The sequence below is a fragment of the Hyla sarda genome, chromosome 4 (genome assembly GCF_029499605.1).
Source record: "Hyla sarda isolate aHylSar1 chromosome 4, aHylSar1.hap1, whole genome shotgun sequence".
NCBI lineage: Eukaryota > Metazoa > Chordata > Amphibia > Anura > Hylidae > Hyla > Hyla sarda.
This window is the reverse complement of record NC_079192.1, coordinates 410133595-410153249: the sequence shown is the minus strand read 5'-3', so window position 1 is coordinate 410153249 and position 19655 is coordinate 410133595. Positions and strand designations below refer to the sequence as shown.

Sequence of the window (19655 nt, the reverse complement as noted above, 5' to 3'; positions counted from 1 at the left end):
AGGAGCAGTATTATAGTAGTTATATTCTTGTATATAGGAGATAGTATTATAGTAGTTATATTCTTGTATATAGGAGGCAGTATTATAGTAGTTATATTCTTGTATATAGGAGCAGTATTATAGTAGTTATATTCTTGTATATAGGAGCAGTATTATAGTAGTTATATTCTTGTATATAGGAGCAGTATTATAGTAGTTATATTCTTGTATATAGGGGCAGTATTATAGTAGTTATATTCTTGTATATAGGAGCAGTATTATAGTAGTTATATTCTTGTATATAGGGGCAGTATTATAGTAGTTATATTCTTGTATATAGGAGCAGTATTATAGTAGTTATATTCTTGTATATAGGAGCAGTATTATAGTAGTTATATTCTTGTATATAGGAGCAGTATTATAGTAGTTATATTCTTGTATTTAGGAGCAGTATTATAGTAGTTATATTCTTGTATATAGGATCAGTATTATAGTAGTTATATTCTTGTATATAGGAGCAGTATTATAGTAGTTATATTCTTGTATATAGGAGCAGTATTATAGTAGTTATATTCTTGTATATAGGATCAGTATTATAGTAATTATATTCTTGTATATAGGAGCAGTATTATAGTAGTTATATTCATGTATATAGGAGCAGTATTATAGTAGTTATATTCTTGTATATAGGAGGCAGTATTATAGTAGTTATATTCTTGTATATAGGAGCAGTATTATATTAGTTATATTCTTGTATATAGGAGCAGTATTATAGTAGTTATATTCTTGTATATAGGAGCAGTATTATAGTAGATATATTCTTGTATATAGGAGGCAGTATTATAGTAGTTATATTCTTGTATATAGGAGCAGTATTATAGTAGTTATATTCTTGTATATAGGAGGCAGTATTATAGTAGTTATATTCTTGTATATAGGAGCAGTATTATATTAGTTATATTCTTGTATATAGGAGCAGTATTATAGTATATTCTTGTATATAGGAGGAAGTATTATAGTAGTTATATTCTTGTATATAGGAGCAGTATTATAGTAGTTATATTCTTGTATATAGGAGCAGTATTATAGTAGTTATATTCTTGTATATAGGAGCAGTATTATAGTAGTTATATTCTTGTATATAGGAGCAGTATTATAGTAGTTATATTCTTGTATTTAGGAGCAGTATTATAGTAGTTATATTCTTGTGTATAGGAGCAGTATTATAGTAGTTATATTCTTGTATATAGGAGCAGTATTATAGTAGTTATATTCTTGTATATAGGAGGCAGTATTATAGTAGTTATATTCTTGTATATAGGAGCAGTATTATAGTAGTTATATTCTTGTATGTAGGAGCAGTATTATAGTAGTTATATTCCTGTATATAGGAGCAGTATTATAGTAGTTATATTCTTGTACATAGGAGCAGTATTATACTAGTTATATTCTTGTATATAGGAGCAGTATTATAGTAGTTATATTCTTGTATATAGGAGTAGTATTATAGTAGTTATATTCTTGTATATAGGAGCAGTATTATAGTAGTTATATTCTTGTATATAGGAGGAAGTATTATAGTAGTTATATTCTTGTATATAGGAGCAGTATTATAGTAGTTATATTCTTGTATATAGGAGGCAGTATTATAGTAGTTATATTCTTGTATATAGGAGCAGTATTATAGTAGTTCTATTCTTGTATATAGGGAGCAGTATTATGGTAGTTATATTCTTGTATATAGGGGCAGTATTATAGTAGCTATATTCTTGTATATAGGAGCAGTATTATAGTAGTTATATTCTTGTATATAGGAGCAGTATTATAGTAGTTATATTCTTGTATATAGGAGCAGTATTATAGTAGTTATATTCTTGTATATAGGGAGCAGTATTATAGTAGTTATTTTCTTGCATATAGGGAGCAGTATTATGGTAGTTATATTTTTGTACATCGGAGACCGTATTATAGTTGTTATAATAATAAGATGGGCCTACCATAGTTGTACCATTATGTTGAGCTTTCTGGTGGCCATACGCCTGCTATAGTGTTGTTCTTCTTGATTCACATGTTCATTGATTTTTGCCAAGTGGAGACAGGGGAATAAGTTGCTGCCAGATACCTCTGCCCCCTACAGACACTTTGGTCTTTGCTCCCCTGAGAACACACAGATGGGAGTTTATATTCTACCTACCTGATCCCAGAGTTAATAGTCAACTTACCAGTCGGTGATATAAACAAGTAGTATGGCGGATTTATACAGAGATGACGGTTCCTTTTTCTTCACCTTCACACTCTCCACTTATCACAGTTGCTGGGTAAGTACCAGGGAGAATAAAAAATTTTTGGCCGGCATCTGGCGGTACAAGATATTTATAAAGCTATTTATCTAATGAAAACTGGTATTGATCCTTACAGTCATAGTCTTCACTTACAGAGACGACAGCAACTTATTTTAGGAAGGAGTCTGCAGCGCGCGGCGGCCGGAGACAGTCCGTGATTAAACAGATTGCTTAAAAAAAAAATATGAATAAATAATAAATAAAATTATATATATTTATATATATATATGCAACCACTAATTTATATTTAAAAAAATCGAATTAATAATTCAGGATGTGATGGGGACTGGTTTGGCGCCTTCGCATTAGTTCCACCATGGGGCCTCATGGCGGTACTAATGCCAAGGTGCCAAACCAGCTAAGGCTGGTTTTTGCAATACCAGTCCCCGTATCAGGTTTTTGATAAAATAACAGATTCCTCACTAAACTGTATCAAAACGTGTGTACAAATTTTAATCCGTATACGGTTGCATCCGTTTAAAAAAAATAAAATAAAATAGGGTATACGTTTTAACTTTTCACTCCATTGTAAATAAAGCAAACAGAAGAGAACGTCCAGCACTTGATGTCCGTAGCAATAGTGTTTATTGGCATAAAAACAGATACGTGAACAGGACAGAGCGTAAGCTTACGCTCTGTCCTGTTCACGTATCTGTTTTTATGCCAATAAACACTATTGCTACGGACATCAAGTGCTGGACGTTCTCTTCTGTTTGCTGTATTGGGCGGTTGCGCTTCCGCCAGTCCGTGCACACCTGTGTCCAGTGGGAGGTGAGAGCTGTCTACTTACCGCCATTGTAAATAAAGTTTCACTTGTTTGATTGAAATTTCAAAAGTCAAAAACGGATGGTGAAAACCGTATGGAACCGCACACACATACAGTTCTGTACGGTTGCCATTGACTCCCATGTTAAAAAAAAAAAAAAATTTATACGTTTCAATACGGTTTTTCACCCGGACCAAAACTGTGGTAGGCTGCGATTTTGGATACGGAAAAGTAACTGACAAAACGTTAAACGGACACAACCTAATGCATCATTTGGCATAGGGTTTTCAATGGAGAGTCAATGTATACGGTTTTTAATACGGTTCCATACAGTTTTCAAATAGAAAACGTATACGGGAGCAGTACTGCAAAAACATGGTGTGAACCCGGCCTAAGCAGATGGGTCTTTTGACACCCATTCGTTACTATGGTCATGTTGCCTAACAACCACGGTGTTTTCAGTAGGGTTGTTAAGCATCAAGTCCCTAGCAACCAGTCTGCCAGACAGATCCCTGGATCAGGACTAAGGCTCAAGACCAGACTATACACAATACCGGAGAAATCTCCTTAAAATTTATAGCGGGGGTTGTAAAAATATTAGGGCATAATAGTAGTTCACACTAGTTATGCCACAACACTTATGCCACAGAATTTTTTTTTAACGTTAACAGTAGGATGTGCTATCAGATAGGGATGAGGGGGTCGGTGTGGAGCCCATCGCTGTGCCTAATTCTTCCTCCTGACCTGTATATTTGTCGTCCCTAGAGGAAGCCACTTTATTAAAGGGGTACTCTGGTACTGAACAACTTATCCCCTATCCACAGTATCAAGTATCTGATGGATGTTTGGATGAAACACCACGCTACTGGTATACCGCAACACTTATGCCATGTCTGGAACGTAAAAGGGGACTACAGTATTGAACTTATTCCCTATCTACACGATAGGTGATATTTGTCTGATCGCAGGGGTCCGACTGCTGGGACCTCCCTCAGAGCACTAGCTCTACCCATGCAGTGTTGATCATCGCACAAAACAGTGGTCAACACTACTACGGCTCAGTGCAAAGGTAGACATAGCTCCGAGCATGAGGAGAGCCAGGACGCCGGGCAGGAGATCGCAGGAGGTCCCAGCAGTCGGACCCCTGCGATCAGACAAATATCACCTATCCTGTAGATAGAGAATAAGTTGTTCAATACTGTAGTCCCCTTTTACATTCCAGACATGGCGTAAGTGTTGCGGTATACTGGTAGCGTGGTGTTCCATGCAAATATCCATCAGATACTTGATATAGTGGATAGGGGATAAGTTGTTCAGTACCAGAGTACCCCTTTAATAAAATGGCTTCCTCTAGAGATGACTGACAAATATACAGGTCAGGAGGAAACAGCGATGGGCTCCACACCGACCCCCTCATCCCCATACTTATAGCACATCCCACTGTTAAAGGGGTACTCCGATGGAAAACTTTATTTTTTTAAATCAACTGGTGCCAGAACGTTAAACAGATTTGTAAATTACTTCTATAAAAAAATTCTTAATCCTTCCAGTACTTATTAGCTGCTGAATACTACAGAGGAAATTATTTTCTTTTTGGAACACAGAGCTCTCTGCTGACATCACAAGCACAGTGCTCTCTGCTGACATCTCTGTCCATTTTAAGAACTGTCCAGGGTAGGAGAAAATCCCCATACAAAACATATGATGCTCTGGACAGTTCCTAAAATGGACAGAGATGTCAGCAGAGAGCACTATGCTTGTGATGTAAGCAGAGAGCACTGTGCTCGTAATGTCAGCAGAGAGCTCTGTGTTCCAAAAAGAGGTACTGGAAGGATTAAGATAAGTACTGGAAGGATTAAGATTTTTTAATAGAAGTCATTTACAAATCTGTTTAACTTTCTGGCACCAGTTGATTTAAAAAAAAAAAAAAAAAAGAAAGTTTTCCACCGGAGTACCCCTTTAACGCTAACAATTTTTTTCAGTGTAATTTATCGAATTACCGTGCAAGCGACAGTGTGTGGCAACATAGATGTGATCCGGGATACAAATGTTCTCCGAGATTTAGAATATAAAGTAGAAAGAAGAACGGCGGCTAGGAAAACAAGCTAAGCTCCAAGACTGAACTAGGGCGACGTTGACAAGACTATCTGTTAGAACATATGGCGTGAAAATGAAAAAAATAAATAAAAAACGTATCAGCGCAGAGAATTTTTTTATGACATTTATGAAAGTGTGTCAGCTTAGCATTATAGGGGCTGCAGTTATCTTGTGAACATGCCCTACGATGCACAGGGTGTTTCTGTGTCTGGATTTTGTTGTTGGGTGTTGGGTAAGCTCTTCTGATGACAGACTGTATTTAAAGGGGTACTCCACTGGCCAGCGTTCGGAAGTAAATGTTCTGAACGCTGTGTTCGGGCTGCGGGGGTCGGTCATGCCCCCTTGTGATGTCATGACCACGCTCCCTCAATGCAAGTCTATGGGAGGGGGCATGATGGCCGTCACGCCCCCTCCCATAGACTTGCACTGAGGGGGCGTGGTCGTGACATCACAAGGGGGCATGGCCCCTCAATGCAAGTCTATGGGAGTGGGCTTGACGGCCGTCACGCCCCCTCCCATAGACTTGCATTGAGGGGGCGTAGTCGTGATGTCACAAGGGGGCATGGCTGACCCCCGCAGCGGTAACACAGTGATGAGAATATTCGCTTCCGAACGCTGGCCAGTGGAGTACCCCTTTAAAGGGACAATCTAATAAAAGCATAATTTAACAGGGACCATAAGACGTCCCTACCCTCTCTACCTATAACTGTCAGTGGCGCCATCTTTGGTTTTTTAAAAAAACTTGAAAAAGACTAAAAAGTTGTTAAAGGGTACATTATTGGTAACATTAAAGGGGTACTCCGGTGAAAACCTTTTTTCTTTTAAATCAACTGGTGGCAGAAAGTTAAACATATTTGTAAATTACTTCTATTAAAAAATCTTAATCCTTCCAGTACTTATTAGCTGCTGAATGCTACAGAGGAAATTCCTTTCTTTTTGGAACACTGATGACATCACGAACACAGTGCTCTCTGCTGACATCTCTGTCCATTTTAGCAACCATGCATAGCAGATGTATGCTAAGGGCAGCATGGTGGCTCAGTGGTTAGCACTGCTGCCTTGCAGTGCTGGGGACTTGGGTTCAAATCCCACTAAGGACAACAATAAATTTAGCGTTATTATTATTATAATAACGTCAGCAGAGAGCACTGTGCTCGTGATGTCATCAGAGAGCATTCCAAAAAGAAAAGAATTTCCTCTGTAGTATTCAGCAGCTAATAAGTACAGGAAGGATTAGGATTTTTTAATAGAAGTAATTTACAAATATGTTTAACTTTCTGCCACCAGTTGATTTAAAAGAAAAAAGGTTTTCACCGGAGTACCCCTTTAAGACTGAGCATACTAAGGAACCTAGATCACTTATTTTTTTATTTCGGGGTAACTCCAGAATGTAGGTAATCTCCAGTTTGTACCAAAAAGTTGAGATGTCCTAATAATTACCGAACGAGTACCACAATGGCGGACGAGCATGACATCACGACTCCGCCCTGTGTGATGTCACGCCCCGCCCCCTCAATGCAAGTCTATGGGAGGTCTGATTAAAAACAGGGTGCCGCATGCATGATCACGGGCGTCCACAGCTGCGGGATTCCCGCGATCAGGCATCTTATCCCCTAGCCTTTGGATAGGGGATAAGATGTGTAAGCACCGGAGTACCCCTTTAATAGGGGAATTCCCTAATTACCTATTTTCTGGGGTCTTTTATCTAATAGGAGGAATTCCCCACCCAACTACTGTGGGCCTTTATCTAATAGGGGGAATTCCCCACCCAACTACTGTGGGCTTTTATCTAATAGGGGAATTCCCTACTTACCTATCTTCTGGGGTCTTTTATCTAATAGGGGGAATTCCCCACCCAACTACTGTGGGCCTTTACTTAACAGGGGAATTCCCTACTTCCCAATCTTCTGGGGTATTTTCTCTAATAGGAATTCCCTACCCAACTACTGTGGGCCTTTACCCAATAGGGGGATTCCCTACTTACTTATCTTTTATCTAATAGGAATTCCCTACTTACCTATCTTCTGGGGTCTTTTATCTAATAGGAATTCCCTACCCAACTACTGTGGGCCTTTACCCAATAGGGGGATTCCCTACTTACTTATCTTTTATCTAATAGGAATTCCCTACTTACCTATCTTCTGGGGTCTTTTATCTAATAGGAATTCCCTACTTACCTATCTTCTGGGGTCTTTTATCTAATAGGAATTCCCTACCCAACTACTGTGGGCCTTTACCCAATAGGGGGATTCCCTACTTACTTATCTTCTGTGGGCTTCTGCTTAATAAGGGTGGATTCCCTACCTAACTACTGGGGGCTTATACCTAAAATAGGGGATTCCATACCTATCTTCTGGGGGCTTTGACCTAAAAGGGGACAATTCCCTACCTTTTGGGGGTATCTACCTAATAGGGGGTGTCCTTACCTGACTATCTTCTAGGTGCTTCTACCTAATAGAGGGGATTCCCTTTCTACTTACTGGGGGCTTCAACCTAATAGGGGGAATTCCCTACCTACCTACAGTGGGCTTCTACGTCAGGAGGTCGGCAGGGCTTAGTCTAGTCCACAGGGGAAATTCTTCTCTATCTTATGTCTTTATTTCCTATGACAGATGATCCTCCGGCTGAGTTGACTTTGTCTTATATCATTTAGTACTTGGCCCCACGTATACCACGCAATGCTCGCGACTCGACGTGTTTCTCCTTATTCTCTTCATCCTTCTATAACACTGCCGGCCTGTGATTATAACATCGTATGGAAGTTCTGAGTAAAACAATTACCAGCAATGGAAAACAGAGTGACTATAAAGGAAAGAGTGTTGTGCCCACTCAATGTCAATCTGCGGCGGTAAAGGTCACCAATATTGTTGCGACAAAGAAAAATGGTGGCAGAGCCCTAAGCAGAAGTATTCGTTTCACTGCGACATCATTTCTTAGAATGACCTCATCGGGATTAAATCGGCAGCGTCATTTTTGGCTCCGGTTCATAATATAAATGCGGATTTCACTGCCAAGAAAAGTCGTGTTGGCAGAACATTGGAAACGAAAGTGGCAAACAGCTTAAACAGGGAGGACTGTGCGGCATAAATAAATACTACCGTCCTAAGGAATCATTAGTATTATTATTATTGGACGGATGCCATCTGTATGGAGACATTACTAGTTATAGTCTTGTATATAAGAGGCAGCATTATAGTAGTTCTATTCTTGTATATAGGAGCAGTATTATAGTAGTTATATTCTTGTATATAGGGGCAGTATTATAGTAGTTATATTCTTGTATATAGGAGCAGTATTATAGTAGTTATATTCTTGTATATAGGAGCAGTATTATAGTAGTTATATTCTTGTATATAGGAGCAGTATTATAGTAGTTATATTCTTGTATATAGGAGCAGTATTATAGTAGTTATATTCTTGTATATAGGAGCAGCATTATAGTAGTTCTATTCTTGTATATAGGAGCAGTATTATAGTAGTTATGTTCTTGTATATAGGAGCAGTATTATAGTAGATATATTCTTGTATATAGGAGCAGTATTATAGTAGATATATTCTTGTATATAGGAGCAGTATTACAGTAGTTATATTCTTGTATATAGGAGCAGTATTATAGTAGTTATATTCTTGTATATAGGAGCAGTATTATAGTAGATATATTCTTGTATATAGGAGCAGTATTATAGTAGTTATAGTCTTGTATATAAGAGGCAGCATTATAGTAGTTCTATTCTTGTATATAGGAGCAGTATTATAGTAGTTATATTCTTGTATATAGGAGCAGTATTATAGTAGTTATATTCTTGTATATAGGAGCAGCATTATAGTAGTTCTATTCTTGTATATAGGAGCAGTATTACAGTAGTTATATTCTTGTATATAGGAGCAGTATTATAGTAGTTATATTCTTGTATATAGGAGCAGCATTATAATAGTTATATTCTTGTATATAGGATGCAGTATTATAGTAGTTATATTCTTGTATATAGGAGCAGTATTATAGTAGCTATATTCTTGTATATAGGATGGAGTATTATAGTAGTTATATTCTTGTACATAGTAGGTAGTAATATATTAATTACATTTATGTACACAGAAGGCAGTATTATAGTAGTTATATACTTGCAGTATTATAGTAGTTATATACTTGTATATAGGAGCAGTATTATAGTAGTTATATTCTTGTATATAGGAGCAGTATTATAGTAGATATATTCTTGTATATAGGAGCAGTATTATAGTAGTTATATTCTTGTATATAGGAGGCAGTATTATAGTAGTTATATTCTTGTATATAGGAGGCAGTATTATAGTAGTTATATTCTTGTATATAGGAGAAGTATTATAGTAGTTATATTCTTGTATATAGGGGCAGTATTATAGTAGTTATATTCTTGTATATAGGGGGCAGTATTATAGTAGTTATATTCTTGTATATAGGAACAGTATTATAGTAGATATATTCTTGTATATAGGAGCAGTATTATAGTAGTTATATTCTTGTATATAGGAGCAGTATTATAGTAGTTATATACCGTACTTGTATATTGGGTTATACAACAGGAACTTTTTTAAATACAGTCAGCTGAATTGACCCCCTGAGGTTGATGATACATGGTCGCTCTCATATTATACAGGGACCGGTCTCTCTATATACGCTTGGTTCCTCCCCCTATAATAAACATTTCATTAGGACGGGACGTCAGCCCTATAATTAGTTCTCTCAGTGTCAATAATAGATGTTTGCTCTTCGCTGTGGAGCTATAGGGAACAAAGGAGATGCATGCAGGACTCTATTTACACAAGGATATAGGCTTCAGGGTGTGGATGGTATATTCACTATAATATGGACGTATGAGCAGAACCATAGCAAGACATTACCAGTGGTGGAACCAATATCCATAATAATGCCGCCACTATGACCGCAATCCTTGGGCTTCCAGAGGGTCCTAAAGATTGCCACCACCGATACTGCATTGCACATATTTGCATTCGTACTGTTCATCCTGACCTTCCTGGTTCACGAATAGAATGCAAACGTACAGTGAAGACGGACACTGTCGGGAACATATAGAACAGCTGCCGAACGTAAAGGGTTAAAGCATGCCATCCTGCCATGTGATGTAGGTGACAAGTGTTGGCACAGATGATGCCCGGCCCCCTTTATTGTAATTATAATATTTTCCCACCACGTAGACGTGTGTTTCTGCCATTTCGCGGCTCCGACAGTTACATAGTGTAATATCACAGTTACTCAATTATCACCTTCTATAAAAAGATCCTGAGCGGCAACAGTCAAGGAACCCGCCGCTTCCCATCAGGACCAGATCCCAACCCAAGAAGAGTAGTTTTTTTTTCTTAAAAAAAATTAATTAATAAATAAAAATAATAACCCCTTAACAACTAAAGGGGTACTCTGGTGGAAAACTTTAATTTTTAAATCAACTGGTGCCAGAAAGTTAAACAGATTTGTAAATTACTTCTATTAAAAAATCTTAATCCTTCCAGTACTTATTAGCGGCTGTATACTACAGAGGAAATGCTTTTCTTTTTGGATTTCTCTGGGCATGCTGTCCGGGCATGCTGGGGGTTGTAGTTTAGTAACAGCTGGAGGCACCCTGGTTGGGAAACATTGCCATACACATTACATAGTTGTATTGTTCCCCAAAATGTAGTGGGTTTAGCCAACTTTTCTGAAATGTGTATAGAGGCCTTCACCCTCCCACAATATAGTTTAGATGTTAAAGGGGTACTCCTGTGGAAAACTTTTTTATTTAAATCAACTGGTGCCAGAAAGTTAAACAGATTTGTAAATTACTTCTATGAAAAAAAAATCTTAATCCTTCCAGTACTTATTAGCGGCTGTATACTACAGAGGAAATGCTTTTCTTTTTGGATTTCTCTTCTGTCACGACCACATTGCTCTCTGCTGACCTCTGCTGTCCATGTTAGGAACTGTCCAGAGCAGGAAAAAATCCCCATAGCAAACATATTCTGCTCTGGAAAGTTCCTAAAATGGACAGAGGTGTCAGCAGAGAGCACTGTGGTCTTGACAGAAGTGAAATCCAAAAAGAAAAGCGTGTCCTCTGTAGTATATAGCCTTTAAAAAGTACTGGAAGGATTAAGATTTTTTTTATAGAAGTAATTTACAAATATGTTTAACTTTCTGGCACCAGTACCCCTTTAACATCTAAACTATATTGTGGGAGGGTGAAGGCCTCTTTACACATTTGAGAAAAGTTGTCTAAACCCACAAAATTTTGGGGAACAATACAACTGTGTAATGTGTATGGCAATGTTTCCCAACCAGGGTGCCTTCAGCTGTTGCAAAACTACAACCCCCAGCATGCCCGGATAGCCGAAGGCTGAGGGTTGTAGTTTTGCAACAGCTGGAGGCAGGGGCGTAGGAAGCCCCAAAAATCTGGGGGGGATAGCATTGAGATGTCGAAAAAAGGCGGAGCCATAAAATGGGAGGGGCTAAAATGGGAGGGGCTAAATGGGGCGGGTCAATACAGGCTCCTCATCACAGGTACCTTCAGGAAGCAGTGAATTCAAGGGATAGGGATCTGTCAGGACTGTGTGAGGTCAGGACGAGGGGTTAGTGTAGGCACTATTGACATCATTTTCATATACCCGGTATATTGTTATATAATTGCACAAATCTCGCAGCAGCCATAGGAAAGCTGAGTGAAAAATACTATTGCAGCCATATTTTTTTTCCACCCAGCTTTCCTAGGCTTCAAAACAGCCAAGTTTGCCTACATATGCGGTAACACCTAAAATATAATTGCACAAATCTAACAGCAGCCATAGGAAATATAATTGCAGCCATATTTTTTTCACCCAGCTTTCCTAGACTGTCTTCAGAACAGCAAAGTTTGCCTAAATATGTGGTAACATATATTTAGGCAATGTTTGCTGTATTGAAGTCTAGGAAAGCTGGGTGAAAAAAATAGGGCTGCAATGATATTTCTCATAGGAATCATCATTCACTCAGCTTTCCTAGTAGAAAGCTGAATGATGATGATTCATGTGAGAAATATCATTGCAGGTGGGCGGGCGGCCATAGATTAAGCTGGAGCAGCAGGAGCTACCTTGGAGGCCCCCGTCTTGGTGAAGGGCTCTTTTCCAACTGCGACACAGCTCTTCTTTGGCGGGCAAATAGCGCTACGCTGCCGTACGTAACTGCGCACAGGCACGTCGCCTCACTCATCCCCCAGAATTCATTACTTTCTTAAAGGGAAAGTAATGAATTAATATGTGCCGGCCGCAGGCATCAGCGGGGCCTGCCGAACAATACAGGTAGTATAGGGTTGCCACCTTTCCCTCAGAAAAATACCGGTTGTGGGTGTGGCTATGTGGGGGTGGAGCTATAAAAAAAGGGGAGGGGCCCGATTGCACAAAGGACAAGGGATCAGGGGTTTGAGAAATGGCATGGGGGGGGGGGGGGTAAAGAAATGGCAGAGGGGATGGGATGGATACAATATATATGCGGGGGGAACTTTCCTATTTCGCACAAAAAAATGACATTTAGAGAATAAAACTTACAATTGTAAATAACATTTATTTAACAACAGGCAATAAATTTAAGGGGATACCCAGCAAATATAAATATAATATAAATACATTTGACAACCTCATCAAATAGTGCAAATGCAAACATTGTAACAGCTTCTCTGTATACACACTACCAACAACAAAAAATAGGATGAAAAAATCATCAACACCAAATTGATACCGATAAAGCCCTCATATAGCTCTGTAGGTGGAAAACAGGACCATATGGCGGTAGATATCAGCTGTACACAGGATCTGTATACCATATAAGTGATTATATACAGGACCATATGGCGGTAGATATCAGCTGTACACAGGATGTATATACCATATAAGTGATTATATACAGGACCATATGGCGGTAGATATCAGCTGTACACAGGATCTGTATACCATATAAGTGATTATATACAGGACCATATGGCGGTAGATATCAGCTGTACACAGGATGTGTATACCATATAAGTGATTATATACAGGACCATATGGCGGTAGATAACAGCTGTACACAGGATGTATATACCATATAAGTGATTATATACAGGACCATATGGCGGTAGATATCAGCTGTACACAGGATGTGTATACCATATAAGTGATTATATACATTACCATATGGAGGTAGATATCAGCTGTACACAGAATGTGTATACCATATAAGTGATTATATACAGGACCATATGGCGGTAGATATCAGCTGTACACAGGATGTATACACCATATAAGTGATTATATACAGGACCATATGTCGGTAGATATCAGCTGTACACAGGATGTATATACCATATAAGTGATTATATACAGGACCATATGGCGGTAGATAACAGCTGTACACAGGATGTATATACCAGATAAGTGATTATATACAGGACCATATGGCGGTAGATATCAGCTGTACACAGGATGTGTATACCATATAAGTGATTATATACATTACCATATGGCGGTAGATATCAGCTGTACACAGAATGTGTATACCATATAAGTGATTATATACAGGACCATATGGCGGTAGATATCAGCTGTACACAGGATGTATACACCATATAAGTGATTATATACAGGACCATATGGCGGTAGATAACAGCTGTACACAGGATGTATATACCATATAAGTGATTATATACAGGACCATATGGTGGTAGATATCAGCTGTACACAGGATCTGTATACCATATAAGTGATTATATACAGGACCATATGGCGGTAAATATCAGCTGTACACAGGATGTGTATACCATATAAGTGATTATATACAGGACCATATGGCAGTAGATATCAGCTGTACACAGGATGTGTATACCATATAAGTGATTATATACAGGACCATATGGTGGTAGATATCAGCTGTACACAGGATCTGTATACCATATAAGTGATTATATACAGGACCATATGGCGGTAAATATCAGCTGTACACAGGATGTGTATACCATATAAGTGATTATATACAGGACCATATGGCAGTAGATATCAGCTGTACACAGGATGTGTATACCATATAAGTGATTACAGTTACATTTTGGGACTCACAATTACTTATTTTCTGATCAGCGGCGTCCTCTTTCCTTTTCTTCTCCGTCCGGATAAGACCGCCATGTGGATCTCTTAAAATCTGCAGGAAAAACATGTCAGACTCTGCATATATTCAGTGCCCTCCTCTACACAATCTTTCCATCTATAGGCCCACAAACTGTAATAAAGCCCTCCTTGGTGTCCTGCACAGTAAAAGGGCAGGTAGGTAGGTAGCCAGGTAAATAGGTAACTAGGTAGGTAGATCAGGAAGCCAGATATGTAGGTAGGGGGCTAGCTAGGTAGTTAGGCAGCCATGTATGAAGGCCAGGTACATAGTTAGATAGTCTGGTATGTAGGTAAGTAGTTAGGCATCCAGGTATAAAGTTAGGTAGCCCCCCCAATAAGTATAGGCAGTTACACCCCCCCCTGTTCCGTATAGGCAGAGTCACCCCCTCTCTTCCCCATAGGTATAGGCAGTTACCCCCCCCCCTCTCTTCCCTATAGGTACGGGCAGTTACCCCCCCCCCTCTCTCTTCCCCATAGGTATAGGCAGTTACCCCCCCCTCTCTCTTCCCTATGGGTATAGGCAGTTACCCCCCCCCCCCTCTTCCCCATAGGTATAGGCAGTTACCCCCCCCCTCTTCCCCATAGGTATAGGCAGTTACCCCCCCCTCTTCCCCATAGGTATAGGCAGTTACCCCCCCCCCCTCTTCCCCATAGGTATAGGCAGTTACCCCCCCGTCTTCCCCATAGGTATAGGCAGTTACCCCCCCCCCTCTTCCCCATAGGTATAGGCAGTTACCCCCCCCCCTCTTCCCCATAGGTATAGGTAGTTACCCCCCCCCTCTTCCCCATAGGTATAGGTAGTTACCCCCCCTCTTCCCCATAGGTATAGGCAGTTACCCCCCCTCTCTTCCCCATAGGTATAGGCAGTCAGCCCCCCCCCCCTCTCTTCCCCATAGGTATAGGCAGTTCCCCCCCCCCTCTTCCCCATAGGTATAGGCAGTTACAATCCCCCCTCTTCCCCATAGGTATAGGCAGTTACCCCCCCCCTCTCTCTTCTCTATTGGTGTAGGCAGTTACCCCCCCCTCTCTCTTCCCTATTGGTGTAGGCAGTTACCCCCCCCCCTCTTCACCATAGGTATAGGCAGTTACCCCCCACACACACACTTCTTCCCCATAGGTATAGGCAGTTACCCCCCCTCCACTTCTTCCCCATAGGTATAGGCAGTTAACCCCCCCTCTTCCCCATAGGTACGGGCAGTTACCCCCCCCTCTCTCTTCCCCATAGGTATAGGCAGTTACCCCCCCCCTCTTCCCCATAGGTATAGGTAGTTACCCCCCCCCTCTTCCCCATAGGTATAGGTAGTTACCCCCCCCCTCTTCCCCATAGGTATAGGTAGTTACCCCCCCCCTCTTCCCCATAGGTATAGGCAGTTACCCCCCCTCTCTTCCCCATAGGTATAGGCAGTCACCCCCCCCCTCTCTTCCCCATAGGTATAGGCAGTTCCCCCCCCCCCTCTTCCCCATAGGTATAGGCAGTTACAATCCCCCCTCTTCCCCATAGGTATAGGCAGTTACCCCCCCCCCTCTCTCTTCTCTATTGGTGTAGGCAGTTACCCCCCCCTCTCTCTTCCCTATTGGTGTAGGCAGTTACCCCCCCCCCCCTCTTCACCATAGGTATAGGCAGTTACCCCCCCCCTCCACTTCTTCCCCATAGGTATAGGCAGTTAACCCCCCCTCTTCCCCATAGGTACGGGCAGTTACCCCCCCCCCTCTCTCTTCCCCATAGGTATAGGCAGTTACCCCCCCCCTCTCTTCCCTATAGGTATAGGCAGTTACCCCCCCTCTCTCTTCCCCATAGGTATAGGCAGTTACCCCCCCCCTCTCTCTTCCCTATAGGTATAGGCAGTTACCCCCCCCCCCCTCTCTCTCTTCCCTATAGGTACGGGCAGTTACCCCCCCCCCTCTCTATTCCCTATAGGTACGGGCAGTTACCCCCCCCCCCCCTCTCTCTTCCCTATAGGTATAGGCAGTTACCCCCCCCTCTCTCTTCCCTATAGGTATAGGCAGTTACCCCCCCTCTCTCTTCCCCATAGGTATAGGCAGTTACCCCCCCCTCTCTCTTCCCTATAGGTGTAGGCAGTTACCCCCCCCCCCCTCTCTCTCTTCCCTATAGGTACGGGCAGTTACCCCCCCTCTCTCTCTTCCCTATAGGTACGGGCAGTTACCCCCCCCCCCCTCTCTCTTCCCTATAGGTACGGGCAGTTACCCCCCCTCTCTCTTCCCTATAGGTACGGGCAGTTACCCCCCCCTCTCTCTTCCCTATAGGTACGGGCAGTTACCCCCCCTCTCTCTTCCCTATAGGTACGGGCAATTACCCCCCCCCCCCCTCTTCCCCATAGGTATAGGCAGTTACAATCCCCCCTCTTCCCCATAGGTATAGGCAGTTACCCCCCCTCTCTTCCCCATAGGTATAGGCAATTACCCCCCCCCTCTTCCCCATAGGTATAGGCAGTTACCCCCCCTCTCTTCCCCATAGGTATAGGCAATTACCCCCCCCCCCCTCTTCCCCATAGGTATAGGCAGTTACCCCCCCCCCTCTCTCTTCCCTATGGGTATAGGCAGTTACCCCCCCCCCCTCTTCCCCTATAGGTACGGGCAGTTACCCCCCCCCCCTCTCTTCCCTATAGGTACGGACAGTTACCCCCCCTCTCTTCCCTATAGGTACGGACAGTTACCCCCCCCTCTTCCCCATAGGTATAGGCAGTTACCCCCCCCCTCTTCCCCATAGGTATAGGCAGTTACCCCCCCTCTTCCCCATAGGTATAGGCAGTTACCCCCCCCCCTCTTCCCCATAGGTATAGGCAGTTACCCCCCCTCTTCCCCATAGGTATAGGCAGTTACCCCCCCTCTCTTCCCCATAGGTATAGGCAGTTACCCCCCCTCTCTTCCCCATAGGTATAGGCAGTTACCCCCCCCTCTCTTCCCCATAGGTATAGGCAGTTGCCCCCCCTCTCTTCACCATAGGTATAGGCAATTACCCCCCCCCCCTCTTCCCCATAGGTATAGGCAATTACCCCCCCCCCCTCTTCCCCATAGGTATAGGCAGTTACCCCCCCTCTCTTCCCCATAGGTATAGGCAATTACCCCCCCCCCCTCTTCCCCATAGGTATAGGCAGTTACCCCCCCTCTCTTCCCCATAGGTATAGGCAATTACCCCCCCCCCTCTTCCCCATAGGTATAGGCAATTACCCCCCCCCCCTCTTCCCCATAGGTATAGGCAGTTACCCCCCCCTCTCTTCCCCATAGGTATAGGCAGTTACCCCCCCCCCTCTCTTCCCCATAGGTATAGGCAGTTACCCCCCCCTCTCTTCCCCATAGGTATAGGCAGTTACCCCCCCTCCACTTCTTCCCCATAGGTATAGGAAGTTAACCCCCCCTCTTCCCCATAGGTACGGGCAGTTAACCCCCCCCTCTCTCTTCCCCATAGGTATAGGCAGTTACCCCCCCTCTCTCTTCCCCATAGGTATAGGCAGTTACCCCCCCCCCCCTCTCTCTTCCCTATAGGTACGGGCAGTTACCCCCCCTCTCTCTTCCCTATAGGTACGGGCAGTTACCCCCCCCCTCTCTCTTCCCTATAGGTATAGGCAGTTACCCCCCCCCCTCTCTCTTCCCTATAGGTATAGGCAGTTACCCCCCCACCTCTTCCCCATAGGTACAGGCAGTTACCCCCCCTCTTCCCCATAGGTATAGACAATTACCCCCCCTCTCTTCCCCATAGGTATAGGCAATTACCCCCCCCCCTCTTCCCCATAGGTATAGGCAGTTACAATCCCCCCTCTTCCCCATAGGTATAGGCAGTTACGCCCCCTCTCTTCCCCATAGGTATAGGCAGTTACGCCCCCTCTCTTCCCCATAGGTATAGGAAGTTACCCCCCCCTCTCTTCCCCATAGGTATAGGCAGTTGCCCCCCCCCCTCTCTTCCCCATAGGTATAGGCAGTTGCCCCCCCTCTCTTCCCCATAGGTATAGGCAGTTGCCCCCCCTCTCTTCCCCATAGGTATAGGCAGTTACCCCCCCCTTCTTCCCCATAGGTATAGGCAGTTACCCCCCCCCCCCCTTCTTCCCCATAGGTATAGGCAGTTACCCCCCCCCCCTTCTTCCCCATAGGTATAGGCAGTTACCCCCCTTCTTCCCCATAGGTATAGGCAGTTACCCCCCCCCCTCTCTCTTCCCTATGGGTATAGGCAGTTACCCCCCCCCTCTTCCCCATAGGTATAGGCAGTTACCCCCCCCCTCTTCCCTATAGGTATAGGCAGTTACCCCCCCTCTTCCCCATAGGTCTAGGCAGTTACCCCCCCCCCCCTCTTCCCCATAGGTATAGGCAGTTACCCCCCCCCTCTCTTCCCCATAGGTATAGGAAGTTACCCCCCCCCCTCTCTTCCCCATAGGTATAGGCAGTTACCCCCCCTCTCTTCCCCATAGGTATAGGCAGTTACCCCCCCCCCCCTCTTCCCCATAGGTATAGGCAGTTACCCCCCCCCCTTCTTCCCCATAGGTATAGGCAGTTACCCCCCCCCCCTTCTTCCCCATAGGTATAGGCAGTTACCCCCCCCCCCCCTTCTTCCCCATAGGTATAGGCAGTTACCCCCCCCCCCTTCTTCCCCATAGGTATAGGCAGTTACCCCCCCCCCCTTCTTCCCCATAGGTATAGGCAGTTACCCCCCCCCCCTTCTTCCCCATAGGTATAGGCAGTTACCCCCCCCCCCTTCTTCCCCATAGGTATAGGCAGTTACCCCCCCCCCCTTCACCATAGGTATAGGCAGTTACCCCCCCCCCCCCCCTTCACCATAGGTATAGGCAGTTACCCCCCCCTTCACCATAGGTATAGGCAGTTACCCCCCCCCCCCTTCTTCCCCATAGGTATAGGCAGTTACCCCCCCCCCTTCTTCCCCATAGGTATAGGCAGTTACCCCCCCCCCTTCTTCCCCATAGGTATAGGCAGTTACCCCCCCCCCTTCTTCCCCATAGGTATAGGCAGTTACCCCCCCCCCCTCTTCACCATAGGTATAGGCAGTTAATCCCCCCCCTTCTTCCCCATAGGTAGTTACCCCCCCCCCCCCCCCCCTCTCTTCACCATAGGTATAGGCAGTTACCCCCCCCCCCCCCCCTTCCCCAGGAATTGGGGTGGGGGGGGGGGGGAAATTGGGGTGGGTGGGGTGGAATTCAGAGACACACACAGAGACACACACACACACTGGCTGAGAGTGTCAGACACACAAACACTGACACACACATAGTAACAGACACACACAGACACACTTACCTACTACCGCAGCACCTCTCCAGTCTCCTCTCAGTCTCGGCGAGTGACGTGACGTCCTGCGCGGGTCTGCG

At 43.5% G+C, this 19655-nt stretch overlaps 1 protein-coding gene and 1 long non-coding RNA gene across 3 annotated transcripts in view; one reads left to right on the top strand and one right to left on the bottom strand.

The window, feature by feature from the left end:
- The window catches only part of SYN3 (synapsin III), a 301143-nt gene that overhangs the window by 3989 nt on the left and 277499 nt on the right, over positions 1 to 19655 (top strand). The window lies entirely within an intron of this gene.
- On the bottom strand, positions 1919 to 19643 carry LOC130267646 (uncharacterized). The gene is made up of 3 exons (XR_008843228.1): positions 19585 to 19643; positions 14275 to 14356; positions 1919 to 2335 (listed from the first exon to the last, which is right to left on the bottom strand). It is a non-coding gene; the product is annotated as an uncharacterized LOC130267646 (long non-coding RNA).